The sequence below is a fragment of the Alexandromys fortis genome, unplaced genomic scaffold, assembly GCF_014885135.2.
Source record: "Alexandromys fortis isolate MF-2015 unplaced genomic scaffold, M_Fortis_MF-2015_v1.1 scaffold_170, whole genome shotgun sequence".
In the NCBI taxonomy this organism is placed as follows: Eukaryota; Metazoa; Chordata; class Mammalia; order Rodentia; family Cricetidae; genus Alexandromys; species Alexandromys fortis.
The window spans coordinates 3742606-3761213 of record NW_026068084.1 but is presented as its reverse complement, the minus strand read 5'-3'; the positions used below and the strand labels follow the sequence as shown (position 1 = coordinate 3761213).

General features: G+C 38.5%; 1 pseudogene; it reads right to left on the bottom strand.

The window, feature by feature from the left end:
• Positions 1–4647: 4647 nt before the first annotated feature.
• LOC126488571 (40S ribosomal protein S6-like) lies at positions 4648–5397 on the bottom strand (annotated as a pseudogene).
• Between the last annotated feature and the right edge of the window lie 13211 nt (positions 5398–18608).

Below are 18608 nucleotides of genomic sequence, written 5' to 3'. Positions count from 1 at the left end.
TCTCACACATAGTGAGTAGAACACAAGTCTCCAGACACTTATAAGGTCAGGTGAATTTTTCTAACCATACAAAATAGAGGTTTATCATCGGAAATGTTAGCCATGTTCCTAAGAACTCATCAAATTAATAAAGAATATACTGCCGTATAATTGTCTACACAAGTACTTAGAGCTAAAGTCCATTGTCAGAGCCTTATGGAGAGACTTACTTAGCATGCATACGGCCCTGGGATCAATCATCAGCACCTCAGAAGCATTATTTTAATAGTTTCCACCTCTTAATTCCTTTGCCAATCTAGAAGTGATTAAAATGTTCCTCATAGACCTTTATCATAAAGGGGTGTTGAATTTTGTCGAATGCTTTTTTAGCATCTAATGAAATGATCATATGGTTTTTTTTTTCTTTTAGTCTATTTATATGTGTGGTAGGGAGCTTGAACTGGCCATCTTCTATAACCAAGCAAGGCTTCCCATAGTGGGACTGGTACATGAACCCAGTCACAAAAGCTTCTACCTACAATTTGTTCTGCCTGGAAGATGTTCTGGGGTAATGGTGGCACAGAACTTGCATTTGTGGCCAATCAATGACTTGTCCAACTTGAGACCTACACCATGGAGCCATTTTTGACATTGCCTAGATGGCCAGGAACCAGAGGCTGTATAACCTAGAGACTTAGGATAGAACCAAAGTGAACTGGAAGAAAACAAACCAATGAAATGATTCCTGGTGACAATTCTGCTAGGCTCATAGACCTGAGCCTGCCATAATAGTCATCACAAAGGCTTCATCCAGCAACTGATGGGAACAAATTCAGAGATCTACAGTCAATCATTAGACAGAACTCAAAGTACCCCATGGTAAATGGGAAGGAAGGATTGTAGAAGCCAGAGGGTTTGAGGATATCGCAGAATCAATTAAGCATGACTCATAAGGGTTTACAGAGACTGAAGCAACTATTAGGGAGAATGTAAGCTATGTCTTCTGCATATATGATATGATTGTGTAGCTTGATGTTCTTGTGGGACTTCTAGCAGTGGGATCAGGAGCTACAGATCTTTTGTTGCTTTTGGTGCCACTTAACTCCTACTTGATTGCCTCAGTCAGCCTTGATATGAGGATATGAGCCTATTTTGGAGGGAATGGTTTTAAGACAGGGTTTCTGAGGCTAGTTTTATTATGACTTGTTATGCTATTTTTCATTGAAATCCCTGGGAATTCTGTCATTTTCTAAAGGTAAAAAAGATGAAGAGTGGATCTGGAGGAGAAGGGAGATGAAGAGCAGAAAAAATAGGAGGGGTGGAACAAGAGGAAAATGCAGTGGGGATTTAATATATGAAAGATTACAAAGAGGATAGAAAAGAACTTTCCACTAGTGTTCCCAAAAAGAACATCAAGACAAGAGCATATGCTGTGTATGTTCTGATTCTTAGGACCACACTGACATGTGGAGATGATTGCCCCTAATTCATAAACAAGGGAACCAGGAATGTAGAAATTAAGAAATTTATCAAACCCTGAAATTCCTTAAAATATCTTTCAACTTGGGCTTTATGCAATCCATGTCCTCTACTGTAGTAAAGACTCCAATGTAGTCACTCAAGTGCTGAGGATGAATGAGAAGGAAACAGGACTCTGAATGCAACTTTCTGTCATTAGACTCAGGTTTCTTTTCAGTTACAGGTGTATGGAATCCCCAGCATGACCAATGGCTGTCCTGAGTCATTGTGGAAAATATCAAATGGGAAAATCAATGGTGATATTTTGTTTGTCATCTAACAAATAAAGCTTTCCTAAAGATCAGAGTGTAGCTAAGCCACTAGTTGCCCATAGAGGCCAGACAGTGGTGGTGTACACTTTCAATCCCAGGACTCAGGATGTAGAGGCAGATGGATCTCTGTGAGTTCAAGGCCACCCTGGGATAAACTAGATTTATCCTGTCTAAAAAGAAACAGAGCCAGGTATTTGTGGCTCAAACACTTAAATCCCAGTATGCGGAATCACACACATTGAATCCCTGCAATAGGGATGTAGAGACAGGAAGGATATGACTGGGCAGAGAGAGGAATATAAGTTTGGAGGAGAAAGGAGCTCAGGGCATTCCATCTGCGGATTAGTGGAGATAGGATCTTTCCCGCTTTGGTCTGAGGAAAAAGCTGGTTATAATGACTGGTTCCTTTATGTCTCTGATATTTCAGTATTTACACCAGAATCTGAATCCAGGCTTTTAATATTAAGACCACTTAGAATTTGTGTAAAAAATACATGAAATTCCTTAATGAAGATTATATTTCTTACTTTTCTGTTTTTGTGATAAAATGCTATAACCTAAGCAATTTGTGGATGAAAGGTTTTAATTGGGTTTGTGCTTCCAGAGACATATGGTCCAGCCAGTATGGGGAGGCATGGCAGCAAGCAGCAGCCATGAGGTAGGAACAGGAAGCTGATCACTCACATCCTCACATGAAAGCATGAAGGAGCGTGAACAAGAATGTCACTTAACAGGAGGCTGTTACTCTCAAAGCTCCCCACCTCCACAGACATACTTCCTTCAGCAAAACTTCCCCAACAGCGCCATCTACTGGGACCAAGGGTTCAAATAACTGATCCAATGGTTAACAATATAATTCAAACTAGTGCAAGAGTCATGAAGAGAATGCCACTTCTTATTAAGACTACTATGAAAAAAGTCAGACCTTTTAGTCTAGAAGCAGTGGGTTTCCATTTCAAATGTTGTAAGCCAGACAGCAGGGAAGCTTTGGAAGATACCAAGGCATTTCCTGCTTCTCTTACCTATGTCAGTGCGAAGCTCTACATAAGGGTAGGGTGAAAAGTTAATACACATGTGTTTAACTGATGTATAAATGAATCAGAAGCTTAACAGTAGTTGAAATTTTATAAGAAATGTTGACCAAATGTTTAAAAAATATTTATTACTAGCAAACACATGAAGATAATAAAGGATATTCTGTAGTTTGTAAACAAAAACTACATTTATTTCCCAGCTGCTCAGACTCAAATAATCACACAGAAACTATATTAATTATAACAACACTGTGTGGCCTATTAGCTCAGGCTTCTTATTAACTAACTCTTATATCTTAAATTAACCCATTTCTATTCATCTATGTATCACCATGAGTCTGTAGCCTACTGGTAAGTTTCTGGTGTCATTCTCCTGCTGCAGCTACATGGCATCTGCCTTGAATCTGCCTTCTCTCTCTCTCTCTCTCTCTCTCTCTCTCTCTCTCTCTCTCTCTCTCTCTCTGCCTGGCTTTACTCATTGGCCAAAACAGCTTTATTTATCAACCAATAAAAACAACACATATACAAAAGGACATCCCACAATATCTTCCTATTTTTCTCTGATTAAAAAAGGGAAGATTTTAATATAGTAAATTACATATTAAAAATAGGTTTTCAGCAAGAATTAGTTACAATATTTATATCTAATTGATCTTCTATCAGAACTCAACAAAACTATAATTATAACTATGTAGTCTTAAACTCCATCAAAAACCCCAAAATGATGTAATAATATCTAAGCAAACAGAAAGTGCATTGTAAGCAAATTCCAAAATTTTAGAAGTGACAGAGACACCTTACTTCCTGGACAGTCGCCCAAAGTTCTTTTATAGTATTGGGGCATCAATCTACAGCCTACAGACTATAATGGATTAAGTAAATAATGCTGCAGGTCTCTGAGTAGTGGTAGCAGGCCATGTGGCAACAAGCAGCAGGTCCCAAGAACAGCAGGTCCCAGGCCGGAATGGTGCAGTTTTCTGAGTGGCTGCTACAGGCCACAAGGAGAGACCCACAGATGTGCATGCTATGAGACTATGAAGCATGTCTCACAAGGTGGCTGATCCTGGGCAGGGAGACATGTGGTGGCAGACGAGAGACAGAGACATGGATAGTCGTGCCATCCAGAGTGAGGTTGGATATTTATTAGTGGGTTAAGGAAGGAAAGAGGGAGGAGAAGGAGCGAGCAGAGAGAATGAGAGAGAAGGGAGGGGGGTTATAAAAGGAGAAGGGGAGAAGTGGGGAGAGGCATATGCTGCTTCTTGGAGAGTGAGACAGAAAAAGGAAGAGACACAGGATGCAAGAAGGAAAAAATATCTGCCTGCCTCAGTGGATAGGGAGGAAGTGGTGTGGCTTGTCTCTTAAAGAGACAGAACAGACCATTACATTCCCATCACTTTTTTATAATAAAAACCAGGAGGTTAGACACCACAGGTTAAAGGAATTGAGGTAGTCGATTCTCAAGACTACTTCCTGACTTATTTGTGGGTGTCATCTTGGGAGTGGGGACCTGAGAAGGTTGGGTGCTGGTCACATCCTGGCATAGCTGGTTTCTTTGCTGTTCTTGTCTGGTTTATGTGGTATGGAAATATCTGGTTCTCTTACACCTGTTTAAGGTATTGGCAGAACAGAGGACAAAGTTAAGTTTAGGGAAAAAATTAGGATCAAGGAATTGAGAGGGGTGTATCTGACCCGTTTAGTGTGGATCCTTCAATTCGGCTCCCTGGAACTCACAAGAATTCTTTGGGCTTGTGAAAACAGAAGTTTCAGTTTGTCTGCTGTTATGTCCCCCTTTCATTTCTAATTTTTTTTCAAGGTCTGATCATTTATTTGTTACCCTTACAGACTTATTTTTGCCTGGACTCAGACTTAGAAGTAGAAGCTCTCAGCAAGGACAGCCTTCGCCTCTTGGCAATCTGTTCCTGGCACTTTTCTTTGGCTTCCTTCATTCTTTTGGCCAAAAGTTTAGCATATTCTGCAGCCTCCTCCTTGTTTTTCTTTGTTCATTGCTTCTTCAGAGCAATACGCCGGTGTTTGTGTTGCAGAACATGTAGAGTCACAAGACGCTGAATCTTGGGTGCCTTGGTCCTGGGCTTCTTACTTTCTTTGTTTAAAGGCTTTCTGACAACGTACTGGCGGACATCATCTTCTTTAGAAAGATTAAAAAGCTTTCGGATCCTGCTAGCTCTTTTAGGTCCCAACTGACGCGGCACAGTAGTATCTGTCAGTCCAGGAATATCCTTCTCTCCTTTTTTTACAATAACCAAGTTGAGAACACTCAGATTGGCATCCACAATGCATCCTCGGACAGATTTGCGCTTTCTCTCTCCGGTTCTCCTTGGTCTATAACAAGAATGCCCCTTACTCAACAGCAGGCGCACTCTGCCATGGGTCAGGACACCTTGTTTCATGGGAAAAGCTTGTTTGTCATTGCCGCCACTGATTCGGACCATGTAACCCTTCCACTCTTCACCCAGGGCATTGGCAGCCACTTCCGTGGCCATGCACTTCTCATAGAAGGTCTGAAGCTTGTGTTCAGCGTCCACTTCGAAGAGTTTCTGGCAGCCGGTGGCTGGGAAGGAGATATTCAGCTTCATCTTCGCACAGCCGACTGCCTAGGAGGCACCACGAAAAAGAGCCATTTCTAATTTTGTTAATTTTGATATTCTCTCTCTGCCTTTTGATTAGTTTGGATGATTCTTTGTATTGATTTCTTTGTTTCTATTTTGTTGATATCAGCCCTCGGTTTGATTATTTCCTGTGTTCTACTCTGTTGCTTTCATTGGTTAACTAATAAAGAAACTGCTTGGCCCTCTGATAGGGTAGAATTTAGATAGGTGGAGAAAACAGAACAGAATGCTGGGAAAAAGAAACTGAGTCAGGGCAGTCGCCATGATTCTCCCACTCCAGACAGATTCAGGTTAAGATCTTCCCTGGTAAGCCACCTCATGGGCTAGACAGATTACAGATTATTAGAAATGGGTTAGGTCAATATGTAAGAGCTGGTCAATAAGAGGCTGGAACTAATGGGCCAGGCAGTGTTTAAAAGAATACAGTTACCGTGTAATTATTTCAGGTAAAGCTAGCCGGGTGGTGGGAAGCAGCCCGCTGCTCTTATTACAACACTACTCCTCCTGGGTGAATCTGCTTCTTTTTGTTGTAGAGATTTCAGATGTGCTGTTAAGTTACTAATGTGAGCTTTCTCTGTTTTCTTAATGTGTGCACTTAGTGTTATGCATTTTCCTCTTAGTACTACTTTCATGGTGTCCCATAGGTTTGGATATGTTGTGCCTTTATTTTCATTGAATTCAAGGAAGATTTTAATTTATTTCTTTCTTTATTCCTTTACCCAGGGGTAGTCAGTCATTCACTGTTCAATTCCATGAGTTTTTGGGCTTTCTGAAAATAGTATTGTTGTTAAACTCTTACATTAATTCATAGTAATCCAAGAAGACACAGGGGTTACTCCAAATTTTGTATCTGTGAAGGTTTGCTTTGTTACTTAGTATATGATCAATTTTAGAAAAGGTTCCATGAGGTGCTGAGAAGAAGGTATATTCTTTTGTTTTGGGGTGGAATGTTCTATAGATGTCTGTTAAGTCCATTTAATTCATTACAGCTGTTAGTTCTCTTATTTCTCTGTTAAGTTTCTGTCTATTTGACCTGTCCATTGGCGAGAGTGAAGTCTTAAGGTCTCCTATTATAAGTGTGTGGAGATAATGTGTGATTTAAATTTTTGTAATGTTTCTTTTACATATTTGGGTGATCTTGTATTAGGGGCATAAATGTTCAGGGTTGAAACTGCATCTTAATGGATCATTCCTTTTATGATTAAAATGTGTCCTTCTCCATATTTTCTGATTGATTTTACTTTGATATCAATTTTCTTAGGTATTAGGATAGCTACACCTGCTTCTTTCTTAGGTCCATTTGATTGGAAAAACCTTTTTCCAATCCTTTACTCTGAGAGAGTGTCTTTCTTTGAAGTTCATTTTTTCTATACAGCAGAAGGCCAGATCCTGACTTCATCTGTTTGATTGCTTTTTCTTGGTTTTGTTGAAGGAATTTGTTGATTTCTTCAAATTTTTGTTTGTTTTTCCCTCATTTCTTTGAGGTAATTTTCATTTCCTCTTTAAGTAATCAAACATTCTCCTAAAGTTATATTTTAGGTCATTTTTCTTCTGCTTCATCTATATTTAGGTGCTCAAGTCAAGCTGCTCTAGAGCAACTAGCTTTTGTTGATGTCATGTTGTTCTTTGTGATTTTGAGGGTGTTCATACCTTGTCTACTCATCTTTCCCTCTAATTGATGTAGTTGGGGTTGTGTTTCTGGTGATCAGTCTTTCAGGTACCAGTGGATTGAAGGCTCAGATGGTTAATGGTTGATGTAAAAAATTTTCTCTCAGCAAACAATAATTAAAACATTACTGTACTCATACATTCTCCCAGTCATGGTCCACCATGACTAAAGATACAATGAGTCTGGGTATTCACAGAGAATGTCCAAGTAATATGAATCAGAATGTTAGGTGGCAGGTATTGTGTAAACAAACACACTGAGTTGGAGAGTAGAGATAAAAAAATCCCAGCTATGTTTTAGAAGACATCTGAAAATGTGTGAAATTGAGAAGAAACTAAAATGTGCTATACAAGACATGTAGGTCAATGGCATTCCTGGTACATGTAACAGCTTTGGCAAGGATGGAGAGCCTGAGATGACAAAGGAGAGTTGTATGTCTTTGAGGCTAAAGGTCTCATTATGGAAAGAACAGCTGGAGGCTCCAGAAAGTTGCCAGAGCAGCCAAGGTTGTAGTTTGGGGACTGGTTGAGATTCTGACCTTCACCAGAGGCTATTTTTGTTATCTATGAAAACTCAGGTGAGATAATATAAGCAATGTATTTCGACTCTTTGAAAAAATTGCATTTGATATTTGTTAATGAATTATTGAATGCATTGTTTTAGATATTTGTTATAAAATATAACTTCCCAAACACAAAATAACATGAGGAAAAACTGAACAGAAATGTCTATACTGCTACAAATCAGACACTTTTCAGTGAGTACCACTGAGACATCAATAATGACAGGGATATTACTAAAACATCCTTCAGAAAATGGCAAGATACTATCAAATCTGGAAGATTAATGCTCTCTTGGCTTAGATAATACACAAATAAAGCATTCAAACTATGAAAAGTAAATATCAGCATCAAAGGCCTAGTAGATATCTGTGTAGCAATAAACAGATTAAATTTTCCAGCACACAGTGGACAGTGCTCTTCTCACACTCTACACACTGTATCTCAGACTGATAGTGATTGGATTTAGGAGCAGATAGTTAGGGGACAAATGAAAACTTGATTAATAATTATAGAATTTCTTGATCTTCTCCCTTTCAGTACTTTATCTTGCACCAATTTCATCTATTAATGGACAACTTTAATAAATGCCTAGGTCATGCTCTTTCTAATCTTGTCTGTCTCATGAAAAAAAGCACTCAGAATACTCTTCCTACATATAAGACAGATCATATTACTATCCATTGGTCAGGTTTCCATTACTGTAACAAAATACCTGTGATTGTCCACTTAAAAAACATAAAGGTTTGTGCTGTCTACCACTTTTATATGTTTCAATCACTAGTTTATTGTTACAATAGCTCTTCCTCATCTCAAAGAATAATTCATCTTGGAAGCTAGGAAGCAAAGGACATGGAAGGCACAGAGTCTGGGCCCCACCATGCCAGGGATGATCAAATGATGTAACACTGCACATACAATGCTCTACCTCTTAGTTTCCAGAACACCTTAGCCCTTCAATTGAGAGAAAAGAATACATATGGATATTTGTAGAATATATTTCAAACTAGAGCAATACAGTGCTAAAAAGCATTTGGATAACTTCCACACTGTAAACAATAAGGCTTGTCTCTATAGTAAAAGTTATCCTACTACCATTCAGTCTTCTTAAGGTGTGGTACATGATTTGACTCAATATTACTTTCCAGAGGAATGGAACCTGCAAATCTCCAAATAGAATAAACTTGCTCCTGTTTTAATAATGCAGAACATTTAACCTTCTGTCCCATGTCCATAGTGTTCTTTTTTTTTTTTTTGAACAATTTCAAAGCCTACAGAAACAGGCTACATATTCTCAATATTTTTACTCTGGCTTCCCCTTAAATTCATTCAAACTTTGTATCTAATTTATTTCACTTTGGAATTGCTTTTCTGACTTTCTTTGTGATAAAATTCTAGGAAAGCAGGAAACCTGTCTCATTGGTGTAAGGACATGGAAAATTTTAAGAAACTTTGCTTGATCAGAAGCTGGTTAAGGCACTGGGTTCAATAAACTTTGCAGTATCAAGAGTTATCTGGAAACAGGAACCTTTGCAAAAATGCAAACCAACTGTACCCATCAGCTAGCCCCCTGTCGACACCCAGCTTTGTGATCTAGACAGAAGCAGGAATAACTGCTTGGGGGAGGGCATGCACAGAAGCAGAAGTAGCTGCTTAAAGGAGGAAGAGGGTATGCAGAAGTAGTCCATACCCTGTACTCAGCAAAACTAACCCCTTTGGCCCTAAGTAAACATGGCTTGCAGTTGTTGTCTATATATGTCAACCCCAGATGAGGAATGGGAGCTCTCCCTACTGCACTGTGACTTACGTAGTGGACAGCTCCAAGCTACCTGGCGAAAGAAATAAGCCTTGCTTTTGCATTCTAGACTTGACTGGATTCAGCTGGTCTCTCTGAGGTTCTCAACTTGGGCACAACAATTGGTACACATGAACTTGTGTCAACTGATCAAGTAAATAAAGATGGTGTCCGAGTGAGATAATGCACAATGACTCAGTATGTTTATAACTGACCAAAAAAATGGTTACATTGGCTCATAGTTGCTCAGAAAACAAGTATTGAAACATTATAGGAATTTTCTTCAGTTGACTTGATGTTTAATAAACATTGTAAGTGTATGTGTCATTTGATATTTCATGATGATGCTTTGGATCTTTGCTAGTGATGTCAGTTTCAGAGAGTCCTTGGGGGATGCCTACAGCTTGAAGGGATTCCTTCTATTCACAAAGAAAAGAACTGACAGATAAAGAGGACTGAGAATAGCTTCAATTCAATGGACACAATTCTAGACAGCACAAATGTGATATGTTCTCCTTGTGTGGACATCCAATGAACTGAATATTTCAAAATAAAAACTATAGTTTCTACAAGGCTGTCTTTAACACAATTTCATAAATGCACCTTGTAGAAACTATGAAATTATGTTAAATACACAACACAAAATACATGGGAGTAGGGCATCAATGTGACCTTCTGCTAAAGGCAGAATCATTATAAAAATTAATCTTATGGTGGAAGACAATGTGACCAGCATGCCGTCATATGCAAATTTGCTCCAAGCCTACGTGACAGGAAATGATCTGTGACTTAAAGAATTTTCTGTTTGTGGCAGTCTGTCTGATGTTTCCACAGTCAGTCATGAGCACCACCTCATTACTCTGCTCCAGAATGACTGCAAGCAAATGGTTTTAATTTTTATTTTCCACATTTGAGGTGGTATATTAGTTAAAGTTTGTGATTTACAAGGCTATCATATTTCACCTGATCATTTCTTTTATCTTTGTTCTGCATTCATAATCCCCTGAGAGCAGCCATGTCGCCTTTTAAGTTACCTGTGGTGATTAATTCTAATTTTCCCACAGAGGAGGACTGTATAAAGACCTTAGAAAGCAAATTCATCCAGCTTCAGCTTTCCTGTTTTTGGATTAATAATAAGTGCTGTATAATAAATTATGGAAATTGTCTGTGACAGGATGATGCCAAAGCTCTTGGGCACCTGTGGCTCTTACACATTCAAAATAATGTTTTACTTCACATGCATTTTCATTGTTTAATACCCACTAAATTTGAACACAGAATAAAAATGAAAATGAACACAATAATTTTATAATGCTTATAATGCTTCAATGATAGAATTTTAGAATGTATATAAATATATTTTAAGATGGATTTTAAAGTATTTTATTTAACATTCACATGCTTGTATTATATTTAGAGCAGATCCACTTCCAAACCCCATCTTTCAATTTTTGCCTGTCCCCATCACCACTTTTTACTTTCCATTTTAATTATTCTCTCTCTCTTTTGTAACACTAATAATCTCGAAGTCTACTTTGTTCTGTCGTGGTTGTGTCTACTGTCAAGATCTGAGCTATAAAATCAGGTCCTGACACCAGCCCATGACTAGGCTCGAATGTTTAGGTCAATGTGTGAAAAATACCAGAACCAAATACAAAGTTGTGGATCCACATACAAAAACAGAGATGCGTGATATTTCACACACAGGTTGATATCCAATGGGAGGAAACAAGCATGGCCAAAAGAAGACCAGAGGGCACCTTTGAAAGCACAATAATGTCTGGCAAGTGTTTCTCTTTATTGATTCTAAAACTGGCATAGAGACCAACACAAAGATGACAAATGTAAGACAGACAAGATAGATAGATGAGAGATGACAGATATAGACTAATAAATGACAGAGATACATGGTAGAAACAAATAGATGACAGATATGTAGCATATGACAGGAGTAAGGTAGGTGATAAAGAGAAAGCTGATGATGAAGATACATACATAGGTAAATAGATAGATAGATAGATAGATAGATAGATAGATAGATAGATAGATAGATAGATGAGTGGTTGAGTGAGTGTTCAGGAGGGCAGTAGATGCATGGATAGCTAGACAGCTAGATTCAAGATAGAAAGTGAGAAGATAGATGATAGATAGATAGATAGATAGATAGATAGATAGATAGATAGATAGATAGATAGATGCATAGATACATAGATGATAAAAGAGCAATAAAAAGATAAAGGTTTGACTGTTTTAGATAGTCTTTATTTATAGCCAAAGCAGACCTGTGATTCACATTATATTCCAAACTCAAAATCATAATAATCCTCCTTTCTCAGCTTCATAGTACAGAGAATAGAGACAATAATAGCCACATGAAGGTGGGCTAAGAGATTTATATGCTGCTTTTGTCTGTGTCATCCTTTGCCAGCAAGAGGCCCTGCTCCTGTAGCAGGAGGTCCATCCAGAGGGGAAAGCATATGCCTGCCTGACCTGCCAGATGCCCTGGGAATGGAGTAAGGCCCCCTCCAATTCCCTAAACATTCCTGCTATTCAGTGGGGTGTTGCCCCGGCTACTGAATTTTTCTAGTTACCCTATCCCATCTTTCCCCAAGCACTCCTTTGCATCTGCAGGATCCTTAGATCCACCACTACAGCCTACATTAGGATGGAGGGGATCTGAGAGCCAACTCAAGTACTGAGAGGTTGTAAGAGAAGACAGACCAAGAAAAAAAAACCAAGTACACAGTTAGCTACAGCAAAGATTGGACCAAGATGTCAAGACTCCCCTGACCACATTTGAAAGAAGAGATGGGTAGGTGCCAATGCAAGAATTCCTACAACAACCTGAAAAGCAAAATGATAACATCAGAATCCAGTGAACTTGCAACAGGAAGACTTGAAAACCCTAATCCAGAAAGAGTAGGATAAAGTGAATTTAAATGTAACATTATGAAAGTGACAGAGACCCTGAAACAGAATGTGAAAAACTCCCTTAAAGAAATGGAAGAGAAGACAAACAAAAAGTTAGAAGAAATTAATAAATCCCTCAAAGATACCCAAGAAAAACAAGAAAAAGCAATCAAACAGGTGAAAAAAAAAACAGATCAAGACTTGAAGACCAAAATGGAGGTAATAAAGAAAACACAAATCAAGGAATGGCTGGATATGGGAAATCTGGGTAAATGAACAAGAACTACAGAGACCACTCTTAGGAATATACCCAAGAGATGCCCTATCATATGACAAAAGCATTTGTTCAACTATGTTCATAGCAGTATTATTTGTAATAGCCAGAACCTGGAAACAACCTAGATGCCCTTCAATGGAAGAATGGATGAAGAAAGTGTGGAATATATACACATTAGAGTACTACGCTGTGGTAAAAAACAATGACTTCTCAAATTTTGCATGCAAATGGATGGAAATAGAAAACACTATCCTGAGTGAGGTAACCCAGACCCAAAAAGATGAACATGGGATATACTCACTCATAATTGGTTTGGTTTCTAGGTCACTGAGTCTATAATTTGTGATCCTAAAGAAGCTAAATAAGAAGGTGAACCCAAAGAAAAACATATAGTTATCCTTCTGGCTATGGGAAGTAGACAAAATTGCTGGGCAAAAAATTGGGATCTTGGAGGTGTGGTGGGATGGGGGTATGAGGAAATGGGGAGAGAAAAGTGAGAAGGGGAAGATGGGGGGAACTTGGTGAAACAGGAAGATTGGGATAAAGGAAGGCCGGATAGGAGAGCAGGGAAGCACATATCTTAGTTAAGGGAGCCACCTTAGGGTTGGCAAGATACTTGAACCTAGAGTGGCTCCCAGGTGCCCAAGGAGATGTCCCCAGTTAGTTCCTTGGACAGCTGAGGATAGGGAACCTGAAATGACCCTATCCTATAGCCACTGATGAATATCTTGCATATCACCATAGAACCTTCATCTGGCGATGGATGGAAATAGAGACAGAGACCCACACTGGAGCACTGGACTGAGCTCCCAAGGTCCAAATGAGGAGCAGAAGGAAGGAGAACATGAGCAAGGAAGTCAGGACCATGAGGGGTGCACCCTCCCACTGAGACAGTGGGGCTGATCTAATGGGAGCTCACCAAGGCCAGCTGGACTGTGACTGAAAAAGCATGGGATAAAACCGGACTCTCTGAACATGGTGAACAATGAGGGCTGATGGGAAGCCAAGGACAATGGCATGGGGTTTTGATCCTACTTCATGTTCTGGCTTTGAGGGAGCCTAGACAATTTGGATGTTCAGCTTCCTAGACTTGGATGGAGGGGGAAGGACCTTGGACTTTCCACATGGCAGGGAACCCTGACTACTCTTTGGACTGGAGAAGGAGGGGGAGAGGAGCGGGGGGGATGGGGAGAGGGGCGGGAGGAGGGGGAGGGAAATGGGTGGCTGGGAGGAGGAGGAAACTTTTTTATTCTCAATAAAAAATTTAAAAGAAAAGAACTACAGAGACAAGTATAACCAACAGAATACAAGAGATAGAAGAAAGAATCAGAGACACTCAAGCTACTACAGAGGAAATAAACTCATTGATCAAAGAAAACAGCAAATCCAAAAAATACTTAACACAAAACATCCAAGAAATCTGGGACACCATTGTTGAAATAAGAGTGGTGGGGCTGCGTCCCCAGCACCCCGGCAGCCTGTTAGCTCATGCCCGAAATAACAACACACAAATTGTATTCTTTTAAACACTGCTTGCCCATTATATCTAGCCTCTTCTCGGCTAACTCTCGCACCCGGACTAGCCCATTTCTAATAATGTGTGTAAGCACCCCGAGGTGCGCTTACCGGGAAGATTCTAGCCTACGTCTATCCTGAGTCGGAGCTTCATCGCGTGTGTCTCTGAGAGCAGAGCTATGTCGCGTCTGTCTGAGGAGTCTTACCTCACTTCCTCTTCCTCCTGTTTACTCCTCCAACCTATGTTTTAACCTATCAGGGCAAGCAGTTTCTTTATTTAATTAACCAATGAAATCAACAGATTGATATGACACTCCCACATCACACCATGAAAAGAACAAACCGAAGAATAATTAGGGTAGAAGGAGAAGAATTACAGCTCAAAGGCTCAGAAAATATATTCAACAAAATTATAGAAGAAAACTTTCCCAACCTAAAGAAGGATATTCCTATGATGGTACAAGAAGCATATAGAACACCAAATAGACTGGATTTAAAAAAAGTCCCCTAACCATATAATAATCAAAACACAAAACATACAGAATAAAGAAAGAATATTAAGAGCTGCAAAAAAAAATCAAGTAACATATAAAGGTAAACCTATCAGAATTACACCTGACTTCTCTATGGAAACCATAAAAGCCAGAAAGTCTTGGATAGATGTGCTGCAGACACTAAGAGACCATGGATGCAAGCCCAGACTACTATATCCAGGAAAGCTCACATTCACCATCAATGGAGAAAACAAGAGATTACAGGACAAAAACACATTTAAACAATACGTAGCCACAAACCCAGCCTCACAGAAAGTACTAGAGGAAAACCAAACACAAGGAAGCCAACAACACCTATAATAACACAGACATTTAACACCTCTCTACCAGCACAACTCAAAGAAGTGAAGCACACAAACATAACTGGTGTTAACAACCACTAGTTATTAATATCACTTAATATCAATGGACTCAATTCACCTATAAAAGGTAAAGGTTAAGAGAATGAATACAAAAACAGGATCCAACATTCTGCGGTTTATAAGAAACACACCTCAACCACAAAGACAGACATTACCTCAGAGTAAAGGGTTGAAAAAAGGTTTTAAATCAAATGGACCTAAGAAACAAGTGGGTGTGGCTATTCAAAAAATATCTAACAAAATTGACTTCAAATTAAAATCAACCAGAAGAGAGGGAGAAGAACACTTTATACTCTTTATACTCATAACAGGAACAGTTCATTAAGATGAAGTCTCAATCCTGAATATCTATGCCCCTAATATAAAAGCACCCACATATGTAAAAGAAACTTTACTAGAATACAAAGCACACATTAAACACCACACATTAATAGTAGGAGATTTCAACACTCCTCTCTCACAAATAGACAGGTCAACCAGAGAGAAACTTAACAGAAAAATAAGAGAACTAAGAGAGGTAATGAATCAAATGGACATAACAGACATCTATAGAACATTGCACCCAAATAGGAAAGAATATACCTTCTTCTCGGCATCTCATGGAACCTTCTCAAAACTTGATCATATACTCAGTAACAAAGCAAACATCCACAGATACAAAAAAATTTTAGTAACCACATGTGTCTTATCAGATCACCATGGAATAAAGTTAGAATTTAACAGCAATTCTACCCCCCAAAAAGCCTAAATACTCATGGAAACTGAACAGTCAAATACTGAACCACCCCTGGGTCAGAGAAGAAATAAAGAAAGAAATTAAAGCCTTCCTTGAATTCAACAAAAATAAAGACACAACATGCCCAAACCTGCGGGACACAATGAAAGCAGTGTTAAGAGGAAAGTTCATATCACTAACTGCCCAGATTTAAGAAAANAAAAAAAAAAAAAAAAAAAAAAAAAAAACAGAAAATGCTCACATTAAAGACTTCACAAAACAGCTGAAAGATCTAGAAAAAAAAGAAGCAGACTCACCCAGGAGGAGTAGAAGATGGGAAATAATCAAAATGAAAACTGAAATCAACAAAATAGAAACACAAAATAAATCCAAAGAATCAATGAAACAAAGAGCTGATTCTTTGAGAAAGTCAACAAGATTGACAAACCCTTATCCAAACTAATCAAAGGTAGAGAGATAACATGCAAATTAACAAGATCAGAAATGAAAAGTACATAACAACAGACATTGTGAAAATTCAGAGAATCATTAGGTCTTACTACAAAAGCCTGTACACCACAAAATTGGAAAATGTAAAAGAAATAGACATTTTTTAAGACAAGTACCATAGACCAAAATTAAATCAAGACTAGGTGAACAATTTTAAAAGATATGTAAGTTGCAAGGAATTAGAAGCTGTTTTCAAACTTCGCAACCAAAAAAAGTCCAGGATTTAATGCAGAATTCTACCAGAACTTCCAAGAAGACCTAATACCTATACTCCTTAATGTGTTTTACATAATCGAAACAGACACATCATTGTCAAACTCTTTTTATGAGCTACAGTTACCCTGATACCAAAACCACACAAAGACACAACCAAGAAAGAGAATTACAGACCAATTTCATTCATGAACATCAATGCAAAAATTCCCAATAAAATATTGGCAAACTGAATCCAAGAACACATCAAAAAAATCATCTATTATAATCAAGTAGGATTCATCCCAGAATGCAGGGCTGGCTCAACATAAGAAAAATCTATCAATGTAATCTACCATATAAATAAACTGAAAGAAAAAACATACGATCATTTCATTAGATGCTGAAAAAGCATTTGACAAAATTCAACACCATTTTATGATAAAGGTCTTGGAGAGATTAAGGATACAAGGATCATACCTAAATATAATAAAAGCAATATAAAATAAGCCAACAGCTAACATAAAATTAAATAGAGAGAAACTCAAAACCATTCCACTAAATCAGGACAAGACAAGCTTGGCCACTCTCTATATATCTCTTCAATATAATACTTGAAGTTCTAGCAATAGCAATAAGACAACATAAGGAGATCAAGGAAATTCAAATCAGAAAGGAAGAAGTCATACTTTCATTATTTGCAAATGATATAATAGTGTATATAAGTGACCCCAAAAACTCTACCACAGAACTTCTACAGCTTATAAATACCTTCAGTGATGTGGCAGAATACATGATCAACTCAAAAAAAAATCAGTAGCCCACCATACACAAAGAATAAAGAAGCAGAGAAGGTGTAACATGAGGGCCAGCTGTGAGTATTTCTGTCCTGCCCAGTTCCCACAGCCAGCAAGCCACAAAGAAAACCACACAGAGAGTCTACATTAGTTATAAACTGATTGGTCCATTAGCTCAGGCTTCTTATTAACTCTTATAACTTATATTATCCCATTATTCTTATCTATATTAGCCAAAAGGCTCGGTACTTTTCTCAGTGGGGCAGATCATATGCTGCTTCTTTGGTGGTCTGGGCAGGACTGGTAGGAATGGGCTTCTTACTTCCAATCATTCTTCTGTTCTCATTGCCCTGCCTCTACTTCCTGTCTGGTTGACCTGCCTATACTTCCTGCCTGGCCAAACAGAGTGTATTTAAAACATGATTGACAAAATACAGAAAATTCTCCTGCACCAAGAGGGAAATTAAAGAAACATCACCTTTCACGATAGCCACAAATAGCATAATGTATCTTGGGGTAACACTAAACAAGGAGTGAAAAATCTATTTGACAAGAACTTTAAGGCTTTGAAGACAGGAATTAAAGAAGATACCAGAAAATGGAAGGATCTCCCATGCTCTTGGAATGGTAGGATCAACATAGAAAAAATGGCAATTCTACCAAAGGCAATCTGTAGATTCAATGCAATTCCCATCAAAATCCCAACAAAATTTTTCACAAATCTTGAGAGAACAATAATCAACTTTATATGAAAAATCAAAAAAAAAAACAGAATAGCCAAAACAATCCTATACAATAAAGGAACATCTTGAGGCATTACCATCCGTGACTTCAAACTCTATTGCAGAGCTACAGTAATGAAAACAGCTTGGTATTAGCATAAAAACAGAGACGTTGACCAATGGAATCAAATTGAAGACCTGGATATTAACCCACAAACCTATGAACACCTGATTTTTGACAAAGGAGCTAAAGGTATACAATGGAAGAAAGAAAGCATCTTTAACAAATGGTGCTGGCATAACTGGATGTCAACCTGTAGAAGAATGAAAATAGATCCATATCTATCACCATGCACAAAACTCAAATCCAAATGGACTCAAGACCTCAATATAAATCTGACCACACTGAACCTGATAGAAGAGAAAGTGGGAACTAGACTGCAACACACAGACACAGGAGACCACTTCCTACATATAACCCCAGCGGCACAGACAATAAGAGCAACAATGAATAAATGGGACCTCCTGGAACAGAGAAGCTTTTGTAAAGCAAAGGACACAGTCATTAAGACAAAAAGGCAGCCTACTGAATGGGAGAAG